Source organism: Athene noctua, chromosome 2, assembly GCF_965140245.1.
Source record: "Athene noctua chromosome 2, bAthNoc1.hap1.1, whole genome shotgun sequence".
Lineage (NCBI taxonomy): Eukaryota > Metazoa > Chordata > Aves > Strigiformes > Strigidae > Athene > Athene noctua.
The window spans coordinates 4640425-4653496 of record NC_134038.1 but is presented as its reverse complement, the minus strand read 5'-3'; the positions used below and the strand labels follow the sequence as shown (position 1 = coordinate 4653496).

Here is a 13072-nt window from a genome sequence, read left to right as displayed (position 1 = left end):
CATCCCGACGGGCAGAACATCGGGTTGCATCTGGCAGCAGCTTGTGAGGACGCTGGTCATAACCACGCGTCGGGCTGAGCTGTGCACGCCTGCTGGCAGCACACATCTGCATGACGTGCCTTCGCCCGCCTCTGGTTTCAATTAAAGCCGCTAATAATTTTAGCAAGAAAATCCTGAACCAAGTGCATCCCGTGGCAGACTCGCTAACACTGGCCAGATGTGCCACTCCTGGCAGGTGCTGTAGTGGCCACAAGCGTGCAGGTGGCTTTGCAGGGGGAAACTAAAAAAAAAATAAATAAAGTTATGGGTCACTGCCATCAAACTAAGTCTTCCGGACTCAGGAAGACTGAACCAAGTTGGTCTTGGATGCTTTGTGGACTGGGCTTGGGTAAGGCCCTGGGGCTGTAATGGTTTTATTTAGGGTTTGCAATAGCCTTTGGCTCCTATTGTATTTGCGTTTGCCAGAAAGACAGTTGGTCTGGCTGGATTAAAGCCAGTGGTAATTACATGCCAATGCCTCCTCTGTAGCGAGGACAGGCAAAACACAAAAAGAAAACTGTGTGGGTATCTCCTCACTTGCCACTTTGTGCAGAGATAGCCCCTTGCCCTCCTGTGAGCAAAAATCCGGCTCATGGCCAGCATTAGTGCTTTGGAAAGTTATTGACATTGCAGTCCGAAAAGGAGGAGAGATGTGGAAATCACTCCCGGTGTCAAAACGCATTTCGTAAGCAACAAGCCATATTCCCTGAAGGATACCCTCTGCCTTGCCCAGCCACCAACCCAGCTAGCAGCCTTCCCCACTTCCCCAAACAAATGCGTGAAATTCAAAACAGATGCTCCAAAACGCCTGTTCAAAGACATTCCCTTTCATCTAGTAATTGCTGCTTCCGAGGAGAAGATCTTGAGCGGTCCTCAAACCCTCCTGAATGATCTAGACACCAATTTTTGTCTTTTTTGGGGCTTCGGAACTTCTTTGACTTCGCAATCTGAGTCACCCTACTGCTCCTCATCCCCTCTCCCTAGCAGTTAACGGGTGGCCTCAGCCTTCTCGCTGGCATTTGCACCCCTGGGGCTGGTTTACAGCCACCCATTTGTCACCATCCACGTGCAATCCCACTGCAAGGGGTGCCATGAGGCCACCAAGATGGGCACAACTGCTCCCCCGGTGCCAGCTGGGCACGGTGAAGGAAAGCCAGCCTGGGGGGTGCAAAAATTAGAGGCAAAAGGCAAAAAAAAGATGTTATTTGCAGTAACGGCAGTGCTAATACCTCCATCTAAAACTGCATTAGGGGGAAATCCCCCCTCTCCAGTTGCTACTGCCATGCCCACCCCCCCAGTTTTAACTTTTGCAAGCTTGAATTTAATTGAAGTACATCTGCACTGAGGATTTCCTCTTGTCCTTTTCAGCCACTGCATTTCTAGCTTTGACAAATAAACAGCCAGTCCTCAAACCTCGGGATCTTTATTGCTTGTGGTTCTTCACCCTTCGTTTCTACAAAATGAGTAACAGGAGCAGAAGGCTGCAAAACACACACTGACCACCCCGGCTTTAAATACACAGTGAGAAATCAAATAAATGGGAAGAGAAGAATGAGGAAGATCAACTAAAGGGAGAAAATTCCCAGCTGCACCCCACCATGAGTGTCTGGAATCCGTGGATGCTAATTTAGGCAGTGAGAAAACACGAAACAAAAAGCAAAACCAGCGATATGAGCGCATGATGCGCTACACTCCCATGCTGGAGCCCACGGGCTGCTTGGAAAAGACTTGGGGTGGAAAGTTAATGCCTAATGTGATGTACTAAACAACCATGGCCTGGAGAAGAAGAGCTCGGGGTCAAAAAAAATCACTTAATGTGGAAAGATGTGTAAGGTCTGCTGATTTCCTCCCAGGAATCTGCTGCTGATCCTCAGTGATGGAGCAGCATCGCTCCCCCTGACAGTGGAGATGAGTGTATAGGGCGAATTGAGTTACACCAGCCAAGCAGCTTCACTGGAAAACACAAGGTATGAGAATAATCCTGCTAGTAACTGCAGAGCCCAGGTCCTCCCCAACGATGCCAATTTATACGAAGCTTAATGAGGGCATGGCATGAAGGAAGGACACTGCAGGGGATTATAAAATCCTGCCTCAAATGGACACATGCTGATTCAGTTTAGATTAGGCAGCATGAAAAAATAAACAAAAAATAGGTTCCTAACTAAAGGAAAACTTCAAGGAGGTAAGGAGCTGGTGAGTGATGGCACCTGGAGCACCTTTCTTTCCATCAATGGTGCCAACCAAGCTCCACCTGCCAAGGAGAAGGCAAAGGTCCAAATCAGAACGGGCAAACCAGCGTCTCAGCACCACCAGGAATAAGCACAGAGCTTCCAAAGAAAGTGCGAAGAGGAATCCACATGCAAAGAAAATCCTCAGCAAAGATGCTGAATGTGGCAGGGAAAAGAACAAGTGGGGGAAATGAGACTCCAAGGTGAGAAATTACCACCACTGCGGGGAAAGCAAACACCTCACAGCTCCTCCTATATCTGAGAAAGCTCCCAGTCATCACCCTGAGCACAGAGGTGTTGTGCACAAAGCCTCAAACCCCCTCAGCAGGGTTTTTATCAAAATGTATTGCATCCTAGATGGTCCAACACAACCGAAAGGGAACCAGTGGTAAGGAGCCACGTGCTTATTTTGCTCTGATGGTCTCTGATGTTGTAAATTCACTTCAGCTTTGAGCAAAGTGCCTGGCACAGCCGTGCATAAAAAACTTCTGCTTCAGAAGACCAGGGCTGAAATTAGCACTGTTGGGAGCGTGAGCAGTTGCACTGTTACCCAAGGTTGCCAACCAAAAGGAGAGGGAAGGGTGTTACCGAAGGCTGCATCAGGAAAAAACCCCTCATCCTCTCCAAAATGGCTTTTGCACTGCAAAAGACAAGTACGCTAATGGAATTAGATGACAGATTTGAATCGGAGAGGATGGCTGGGGTGTGCTTCTGCAGGGACCATCCCTGGTGAGGATGTCGAGAGGTGGCACGGTGGATTTTTCTCTGTCAATGGGAGGATGAGCTGCAGATGTGAGTCACTGGGGCTGTCTCCACCACAAGGATGAGGAAACCTTGATGCCCTAATGCCCCCTCCATGCCTTCTCAACCAAGAACACTGGGCTTATTTAGGTTGGCAGACCCACAGCACTTGGTACAGCCCGCCAGAGCATAAATACCAGAGCAGGGAAAAGAGCAATCTGAGCTAAAAGCCAGTGCGGGTACAAGAAGAACAAGGCCAAATGGGTACAAGTCATCCACAAATAAATTTAAGCTGGAAACGAGAGCAGTTTGTATCCGTGTGAGCAGCGAGGCTCTGGCGCGGCTTTCCCGGAGGACTTCCCAGGGTCAAACGGCTCATTAGTTTTAAGAAGGAAGCTGGCAGGGGGTTTGCATTGCAGCTGCCTATAACAGCAGGGGGGACCCGTCTCCAGAGCAGCCAAAAACTGGTGGTGGCCCTGGGGCTGCTTCAGCGGGATGTGGGTCTTCTGCCACAGCCCACATCCCGTCCGGCAGCTGTACCTGCGCCGGTGGGGCACGGAGGGATGCAAACCACATCCACTTGCTCTGGGAGAGAAGAAAGCTACACGGGGAGAAAAATAAAAAGGCACAGCTCCGTTTTTCCAGTTGACAGGAGCTTAAACACCGGCTGGGAATTGGGCTCAGGGCCCTCTGTGAAATTCAACTTGGCTTGTCTTGAGACAGCGTCTCTACTCCCCAAGCACTCTACAAGCATTTCAGTAACAGCAGAGGGAATCAGACCTACTTGTCAAGCGTGTTGCTATTTGTGCAAATGCTGTGTACCGGAGGGAAGCTTGAAGAACAAGTCCCCTTTTTATAGCGCGTTGTATGCTGGCAGTGAGCCTGCAAATTAGAAGGAATTCAGAGAGGAGCAACAACAACAACAAAAAAGCCTAAGGGGCTGGAGGGATTAGTTTTGGAGGAAAAAAAAAAAAAAAAAAAAAGAGAACTAAGTGTGTGGTCCAGTGGATGCGACTTTGGGCTGGGACTGCACCCGCTGCAATCCCATGCACAGCAAACCTCCATGTGCAATTTGCAGGTTTCCCTACCTGTCCTTAAGAAGCAAGATGTGTTTTCTCCCACTTCAGGAGACAGCTCCACCATGTCAACGTAATTAAAAAAAAAAAAAATTAGAAAAATTAAATACGTGATAGAAAGTTAATTAAGAAGTTGCCAGAGCAAAGGACAACACACGATCAAAACTGCTTTGAGCTGGGAGTGGCTGAGCCATGGCAATGAAGGGTGCACAGGGAGGAAACCCCCACTGCAATGGGGTTTCTAGGGTGGTTTTACCCCAAAATGGATCAGTTCATCCCCAGTCCCTTTGAATGGGTACACAGTGCTGCAAGCTCCCTACCTGGATGTGGCCCTGCTATCATCATCCCTATCATTTGGGGTGCCAAGAGAGAGGGGTAGGAGGTGACCTGGATCATTGGTTTAATCACCAGCCTTCAGCCTGGCTGAGCTTGTACTGGTGGCAGGGCCCCAGAAAGGGGACTTTGGCAGGAGCCCAGCACTGTTCCTGCAGGGAAAAGCTTGGCTGTCCCCAGCTCGGGGTACCCACGGGGACATCCCCATGACCAGCAGGTTGCACCCCCTGAGGATGCACCACCCCATCCACCTGAGAAGCACAAGTGCAGGGAGATCCAGAGCCTTTAGGGGTGGGCAAGTACAGATGAGACAAACTTTCCTGTTGGTTGACAAAAACCCCTGGTTTTTTGCCTGCCACACAAGCAAGCATGAGGCTGTGATTTGCCACTGATGGGCTGTAGGAGAGGAGAGGATGCAGAGGCTGGGACAAGTCTTCTCTTAAATACTCCCTAACACCACCTTAAAAAATAATGAACCAGGGGCAGCGGAGGTTACTGGTTTGGTATGAGAATTTTCATGAGCATGAGAAAAAAAAAAAAAAAAAAAAGACCACAGTGCTCCCAAGTTTTTTTTTTTTTTTTTTTTTAAAAGAAAGCTTCAGGGGCTCTGGGAGAACAAGGCTTACTGCAAAGTTTGTTTTCTGTTGTGCCCACGTTACCAAGCAGAGCTGGCTGAGGAATGTGCGGCAAGGGGCGCCTGGTCGGGCTGCATCCCTGGGTAAGAGCTGGTGGCCAGGTATGATGGCTCAGTGAGGGCCTTGCAGCCCAGGGCACTGCTCAGCAACCCATCTTCCCAGTTTAATGCAAGCCTTGTTTCCAGCAGGGCTCCATTTCTGACCACAGTTGCCCATGCAACTAGTACATAAACATAATATATACATTAAAAAGTGTTTTCTAGAGGTTGGGATAATCAGAGCAATTCCCCCGGTGCCTTTCCCCAGCGTGCCAGGGTGCAGTGCGCAAGCCGGCAGCTCCCAAACCCTTCTCCGGAAAAGTTCAAACCCTCAAATACTTGGAATTGCTCTTTGAGGGAATTTATTTTAAAGCCGCTTTAACGGCAGCTGGGAATTACCAGGGAGGCACTTTGCTCTGCAATTTCCCAGCTGCTGACCCCGTTCGCATGAAGGGGGCCCTTGGCGGTCGCTCTGCTCGGGAACATGTGCTGGGCCGGCACCGCCCAGCGTTGCACCCGAATTTCCCCTCGCCCCAAGTTGCAGGAGCAGCGCAGAGAGGGACGTTGTGCATGGCAGAGCAAGAAAAATTAACTCCCGCATCCAGCAATGAGGGCGTGAACTTGCTTAGCTCAGATGTGGCAGGGTTTCTTAAGACTCTGTTCCTATTAGGGCTGAAAATCGCACCCAACTGTGTTGCTTCTTCCCTGGAGCAAGAGGAGCGCTGGGAGGCTGCGACCCTCCAAAAAACCATGCCAATGTCCCAATGTGCTGGTGGCACATTCCTTTTTAGGAAGCATTTTGTTTTTAAGTTTTAAAAAAAAAAAAAAAAGGTTATTGAGCAAAATCACCGAGAAAGTCTGCGGCGGAGCACTGGCTGCAAGTGACAGGTCCTGCTTGAAGACTGGAAGATGCCACCACTGGGGCTGTGGTTGTTCCTTTTGCAAAAGCCCCGTGCCCCTATGCCCACCCTGTTGCCCTGAGAGGGTTATGGAGCCCTTCTCTGTTCCACAGCAACCTGGGGACATCCTGGTCAGGCTACCTGACTGAAAGCCTAGAGAAGAGGTGCAGGTAGGTGGGATGGGTCTGGTGGCAGGCAGAGGCAGCCCCATGCCCAACCGCTGCCGGATGCGGACCCACCTGTGTCACAGGGCCACCTGGCAGCCACCAAGTCACCCGGAGTGAAGGGGGGGCCCCCCCAAAGCCACAGGCGAGGGTTGGGCTGATAGGCATCAGCCCCCTGCGTCGTGGCGCCCGTGGCCCCGCACCAGCTTTCCTCTCCCTGCTGTCATGCTTGAAAGACACTTGTGGAAAAACACAGCAGAAAGGAGAAGGTTTGAGTGGCAGGTTGGAGAAGGAGGCGGGGAAGAAAACAACTTGGCAAGGAGGGAAGGGCTGAAGGACACAGGCATTTCCATTTTGGTGCAAAACTCCCAAGGGTGCCAGTCGGAGTGTCTACTGACCAACGCGCCCGCTCTCAACAAGCTGGCCTTGTAAACTGTGGCAGGGAGGGATGCTATTTCTGGTCAAGGTGTGTACAGTGGCAACGCTTTCTTAACTCTAAAATCAACCGGTGACATGCACGGGACTCAAAACACACAGTCAGCAACCCTCCTGGAGAGGACTCTGGCTCTTCAGGCACCACATCTGCATTGCCACCCCAACATCACCACAAAAAAGCCATCAACTGGTCCTGTGTAATGCTTCGGGGGGCCACAAAAAACAGGGAAAAAAAAGTCAAAGTCCAGCCAGAAAGGTACAATCTGCTTAAAAAAAAATAATCAAGGGGTGCACCCTTGACTCCTGGCAATGCAGCAGATACACAGGACTGAGTTGCTTCTCTCAGTATTAGAAGGAAAAATAATCACTGTCATAATAAAATTAAAAAATTAGATGCAGCCAGGTCAAGTTCATTAAGGGTGAAAGGCAACGGTTTAACTCCAAACTCAGCTGTTCTCCCCAGCATGAAAGCTTGCATCGATACAATCTTCCCCAGCACAAGTCTGTGCGGGAACTCATCACCCCCGTCACCCCCCTCCCCTTCCTTGCAACACGATAACACACCGCATCGCCCCCAGCTCTCCAGTTAAACATCTTATTAACGGCAGTGACGTACAGAGAGGAAACCTCCAACAACTATCGCAGAGATCAGAGGGAACACATCTCCTATCGATCAGCTACGATACTGCTGCAGAGAGATCTGCGTGTGAAAAAAGATTCAGCCCCTCCTCTCCACCCCCCCCCCGCCAATCGCTCCATGTCATGGGAAACTAAACCTGATGTCCAAACAGCCCAGATACAAAAGACTCGCAGAAAAATATTAAGATAAAAAACGAAACAAAAACCACCTTGCCTTCCAGGAAACCATTTGGATACAGACCCTGTGCAGCTGCAGCCACCCTCCGTGTCCTATTCATCCCTCCTGCTTCGAATTGGAAATCAGGCAGGGTGGGGAAGAGGAAAGGAGGAAAAAAAAAAAAAAAAAAAAGGGAAAAAAAAGAAGCAATGTTGCAGCTGATGAGTCGTGAGAGGCTGTTGGCAAAGTGGTCCAGCAATCATCTGAAATTCAGACGGTCACGTGAGGAGCCTGTCTGCAGCTCCCGCGCAGCCCCGGCTCAGCACTTCGCCCAACTGCACACGCAGCAATTTGCCGCGTCGAGATCTCCCGCCCCACTCTCACCCATTTCCCAGCCCGTGCCCCATCCCAAAACCCCCGGCAGGTTTTTGCGCTGCAAGGTGACCGAGGGCTTCACACCGAAGCCACAACGGTGGATTTCTGCCGCGCAAGTGCACGGCACACAGAAAAGCATCGCTAAGCTGCAAAACCACCCTCCCTGTTACATCTGCCGCTAAATCCCAGCCCTGCGCACAGGGCTGCCTTCTCCAGCATCACCCCACTGCAACATGTGGGGCTGGCTGGGGGTCCCATCGGCGCCGAGGAGCGCCCAGGAGAACATGCTGTACCTGCTCCAGGAGCCAACCTATCCCTGGGCAACCCTGGGCATGCCAAAAACCAGCCCCCAAGCTCCCCAGGCAGCCACGGTTGCATCAGAGAGCAGCTGGGTAAGCCCAGACACCTCCGGGGCGAGGTGGCAGCTGGCTTTTTTCTTGATTTATTTATTTTTTCTTCCCCCTCTTTAATTTTCACATTGTTCACACCCAAGGGATGCTCCAGGCTCCTTCCTCCCCTGTCCCGCATCATCCCGTGATGCAGCAGCTCCCAGGGACCCACCGGGACCAAGGAATCAGCAAAGGTCCCTCTGCAAAAGCCGTGTGGCTTCACAGAGACAGCCTCACCATCCCCTAACAACGAAAATGATTGTTTTTTCTCTCTTCTTGCACCCATTCTCCACATAAACTAGCAAGAGGAATGAAGAGACTCAGTGCTCCATGCTGCCTTGCCTTCACCACTCAGTCCAAGATGCATTGCATTGCACTAAAGTCAGGCAGATACAGTGGGACTAAAAAAAGAGTGTGGCTTTTTTTTTTTTTTTTTTTTAAAGCCGGATTGCCTTTCACGGTGACTATATTTATAGGTAGAGCTGTTGAAATTTTAAGGGCTCCTTGCCACAGGAATCCGGTCCCATCTCGTGCTCACAAAGTGGCGTAACTTGGCAAAAATGAACATTTAACGGGCTGAGGGGTGCTGTTTCCCTCCCTTAATTTTTGATAAATTCAGAGTGGGAAAAAGAAAAGATGCAAAACGCATGGGGGAGCTGTGCATGCCCAGACCACGTGCTGCGTTCCCAGGTTTGGAGTGTAGGGAACGTGGCACTTCACACTCCACCCCTGGACCAGCACTTTCCTTTGCTGTCAATGACCAAAAAACCCCCACTTTTCGTGCTTTCAGTTTGGCTATCAGTGGCACACACAAAGCTTCCCCTGCACTTTGTTTTATGGTTGAAAAACCCCAGCGGGGTTCAGCTCCGGAGCGGTAAAACTCGCTCTCCATATCCACAGCCGCCCGGGAACACCATCCGCCAACACGCCGCAGCGCACCATGCCCAGAAACCACACAGTCTCAGCCCAAAAGTTTCCAATTTTCTTACACAACCGCATGCTCTGCTGCTAGAACCCTATTTTATTTTAATTTATGCTATAAAAGCACGTCACGCCATGTCCAAAGACGCTACCACGCCACTGAGCATGTCTGGATGCTAAACTTTTATTTCCTTATGGCTGCGTGTGCCTATTTAAGACAACACCGAAACCATAATTAAAGTTATTGATAGGAGCCAATGTTTACTGTTTGCTATTTTAATATCGAGTGCTGCTGGATTTCAAGCCACTGATTTCCATCGCTTGCAGGGGATGATTAAGCTGGAAACATGCCTAAATGCCAGGTTTTTTTGACGTTTCTACGGGCACTTCTGCTGTCAAATCAAAGAAATGCACTTAAGAGGCTGATCCCAGCGGATGCTTCTCATCAAGGACCGCCTTGACTGGAAGCCGGCAAGTGATTTTTGAGCTATCAAGACACATGAAAATAAAACTAAAATAGCTGTAACGAAAGCTTTTTGCTTCTGCAAGCAGCCTTCTCTGTATGCAGAGCCAACGGGGTGAAGGCTCGTGGGGCTCCGGTAATGAGACTATTTTCAGCCTCGTGAAAGTTAACAGGAGTATCGCTTTCCCAAAGGAACAAATTTCAGGTTGGAGTGCTTACCAAAGGTTAAAAGTCTCTTCCTTCATTTGCCCACATGTCAAATTTGGCAGCCGCTACTAACGTCTGACATCCCCAAAAAGTGGCTGTGTCGGGGACTGTGCTGCAACAGTTCTCACTAGCCAGCATCTGGATGGTTAACTCTGAAGCCTAGTGACAACACATTGTGAAGTTCCTGGATGTATATAAATATTGGTGCAGAATATTGGTGGGTGTATGAAGCCCCCAGCATTTTCAACATACGCTATTAGCAATGATACGATCACAAACTTAGCAATCAGTGGAATTTAAATCCAGATTACAACAGGAGAGGGAGAGTCATGACATTTAGTATACAAGTCACCAGGTCCATTGATCCACGCTAGTCTTTTTGCACTGCTACCAATAAATACATGACTTCATTCAGGCTCAGTTTTCTTGCTGATCCTCCTTCAGCGAGGAGGATGCACACAACACAAACCCAGCAGCTCCAGACGCTCAGTCACCCCGTTTACGTTTCAGCTCCTTCGAGCAGAGAGATGAAGCCGTAACCGAATTAACTGGGAATTGGCAGCAGCGCAAACTTGCCAGATTCCAGCTAATTGCTTGGATTAGTAATTCCAGTCGCATGCAAAATCCACTTTACCTACGGCAGAGAAAGGCGTTCTGTGGGGTGTCCTCCCGCTACATGACCCGCCCGCTCGTGCAGTGGGGGCCCACCGGCCTGCCCAAGCCCCCAGGCCGTGGCTAGGCCATCGAAAGGCTCACTAGCCTGACAGAAACGTGCTCAAACATGGCCCAGGAGTGGCCATCACTGCCGCAACCGCTGCTGCGGGGAGCACAGCCCCACGCATCTGACGCCGTTTTCTTGCGAAGAGGTGCGGAACGTCCACTGGGATGGCAAGACCGGACAGCACCAAGTACGCGCTTCCCCGCCAGGCCCCTCGCAACACGGTGCCCGGCACCTCCTGAGGGTGCCGCGGCCCCCCGGAGCCCGAGAGCGTTCGTGCGCGCTGATCCGCGCCCCGCATCACCCCCAGCGTGTGAGCCTGTCCCCGGCAGGGCGCTCCGCTGCCGGCAGCCGCCGTGCCGGTGCGCAGCGCCGTGCTCAGTCCCTGAGAGGGCGGGTGCCTGCAGCGCCCGGACCCCACGCGGCAAGGCCCCCCCCTTACCGCTACCGCGGTTACTGCGCCGGGCAGCCCCGCGCACGGTTCCGCGGACCCCGCAGCTCCGCGCACGGCGCCCACCCCCGCCGGGCCAGCAGCGCGCAGCGCCCTGCGCGGCCTCCCCCGCGCTCCGCGATCGCCCCCCGCGCGCGGCCTCCCCGCCGCCATCGCCACCCTCCCCCGCCGCCATCGCCCCACTCCCGGGGCCTCCCCCGGAGCGGTGGGGGGGGGGGCGCAGAAATCACCCCGCGCCCGGCGGCCTCCCCCCGCGCCGCGCAGCACATGGCCCCCCCCCTCCCCTTTTCCCCGGCCGCATTGTTGCGCGGGCGGCCCCACGTGCCGCCACCTCCCCCCTCGCCGCGCCGCCGCGCCCGCCCCGCGCACTGACCTGCTTCGCCGGCTCCGGCCGCGCCGCCCCGCTCCGCGCCGCTCCGCGCCTCCCGCCCGGCCCCGCTCGCCGCCCCGCGCCCGCACATGCAGCCGCCGCCGCCGCCGCTGCTGGCTCGCGCCCGCGCCGCCCCCCCCCCCCCGCCACTCCGCCCCGGCCCCGCCCACGCCGGGCCCCGCCCACGCCGCGGCGTCACGTGGCAGCGGGGAGCCAATGGAAAGGGAAAGGAAGAAACGGGGGCGGGACAAAAGGCGGGGCTAAGGGGGGAGGGCGGGGCTATAGGAGAGGCGCTGTGTGGTGGGCGGGGATGAGGGGGCGTGTCCGCACGGGGATTGGGCGGGGCCAGGTGAGGGGGAGCAGTGAGGTGCTGGGAGTGAGGGGAGGGAGGCAGGAGGAGGAGGAGGGGGAAGAAAAGCAGCAAAAGAAGAGGAATAGGAACAGGAACAGGAAGAAGGAAAAAAAAGAAAAAGAAAAAATAAAAATAAAAAAGGAAAAGAAAAAGAAAAAGAAAAAGAAAAAGAAAAAGAAAAAGAAAAAGAAAAAGAAAAAGAAAAAGAAAAAGCATGAGAAGAGGAATAGGAAGAGGAAGAGGAAGAAGAAGAAAAAGAAGAAAAAGAAAAAAAAATAAAGAAAAAGAAAAAGAAAAAAGAAAAAGAAAAAGGAAGAAAAAAGAAAAATAAAAATAAAAAGAAAAAGAAAAAAAATAAAAAGAAAAAGGATGAGGATGAGGAAAAGGAAGAAAAAGAAGAAAAAGAAAAAGAAAAAGAAAAAGGAAGAAAAAATAAAAATAAAAATAAAAATAAAAATAAAAAGAAAAAGAAAAAGAAAAAGGAAAAAGAGAAGGAAGAGAAGGAAGAGGAAGAAGAAAAAGAAGAAGAGGCGGAGGAAGAGGCAGAGGAAGAGGGAGAAAAAGAAAAAAGAAAAATAATAAAGAAGATAAAGAGGAAGAGGAAGAGGAGGAAGAGGAGGAAGATGAGGAAGATGAGGAAGGAGAAGAAGAAGAGGAGGAGGAGGATGAGGAAGGCAAGGAGGGAGGCGAGGAGGCAGGGGCAGGCAGCACAGGCTGGGCAGAGGCCCACGGGGCTCCAGCCGGCCGGCCAGGCGCGGGAGGAGCCGCTCCTTCCCGAGGCGCTGGGGGGGATATCTGACACCTCGCCCTTAGCGGCGCTGGGTACGCGCGAGGCCCAGCGGGTCGCTGCCCAGGAACCGGGTGATTCAGGAGCTGCCATCGCTCAGCCCTTCGCACCGGGGCTCTCCGCCTCAGGTTGTCAACATTTGTGGCTGTAAATCCCCGTCTAGATCTGTGGCGTGAAGGGCTACCATAAATTCAGAGGAATAGGAACAGAGCACCTGACAGCGCAAGCTCGTTTATTTCTGATTTATTGAGGACTCATTTAGCAGAAATCACTGTGGAGGCAGCCAAGGGCTAAAGGAGTAGCAGGACAGGGCTTTTTGGGGTAACAAACCGGCACACAGGTGAGACAGCTCCTCAGGCATCAGACAGATATGTGGAGATGGAGGGACAGCCGCTGAATATCGGGAGATCCTCAGATGTGCTCGCATTTCAAGGATGTTTTCTCCTCTTTCCTGAAAGGCACTAAAACGGTGCCCTCTAAACCTGAACCATCTGACAGTCCTTTATGTTTCTGAGGACATATTTTGTTAAAAGGGCTGGGAGGCCTCTTTGGTTAAGGGCCAACCTGTCACAACCTACAGCAAATCCTCCAGCAGAACTTGAGAAAGGCTGATTTGGCACAGTGAGTTTTCCAACAGAAAAAAAAAAAAAAAAAG

The 13072-nt window shown here is 51.9% G+C and overlaps 1 protein-coding gene across 1 annotated transcript in view; it reads right to left on the bottom strand.

Annotated features, from left to right (window-relative positions):
- Window positions 1-11398, bottom strand: part of PTP4A3 (protein tyrosine phosphatase 4A3) — a 45141-nt gene extending 33743 nt beyond the window's left edge. The window contains exon 1 of the mRNA XM_074898360.1: window positions 11282-11398. The gene's annotated coding sequence lies outside the window, so the exon portion shown is untranslated. The remainder of the gene's footprint in view (window positions 1-11281) is intronic.
- Between the last annotated feature and the right edge of the window lie 1674 nt (window positions 11399-13072).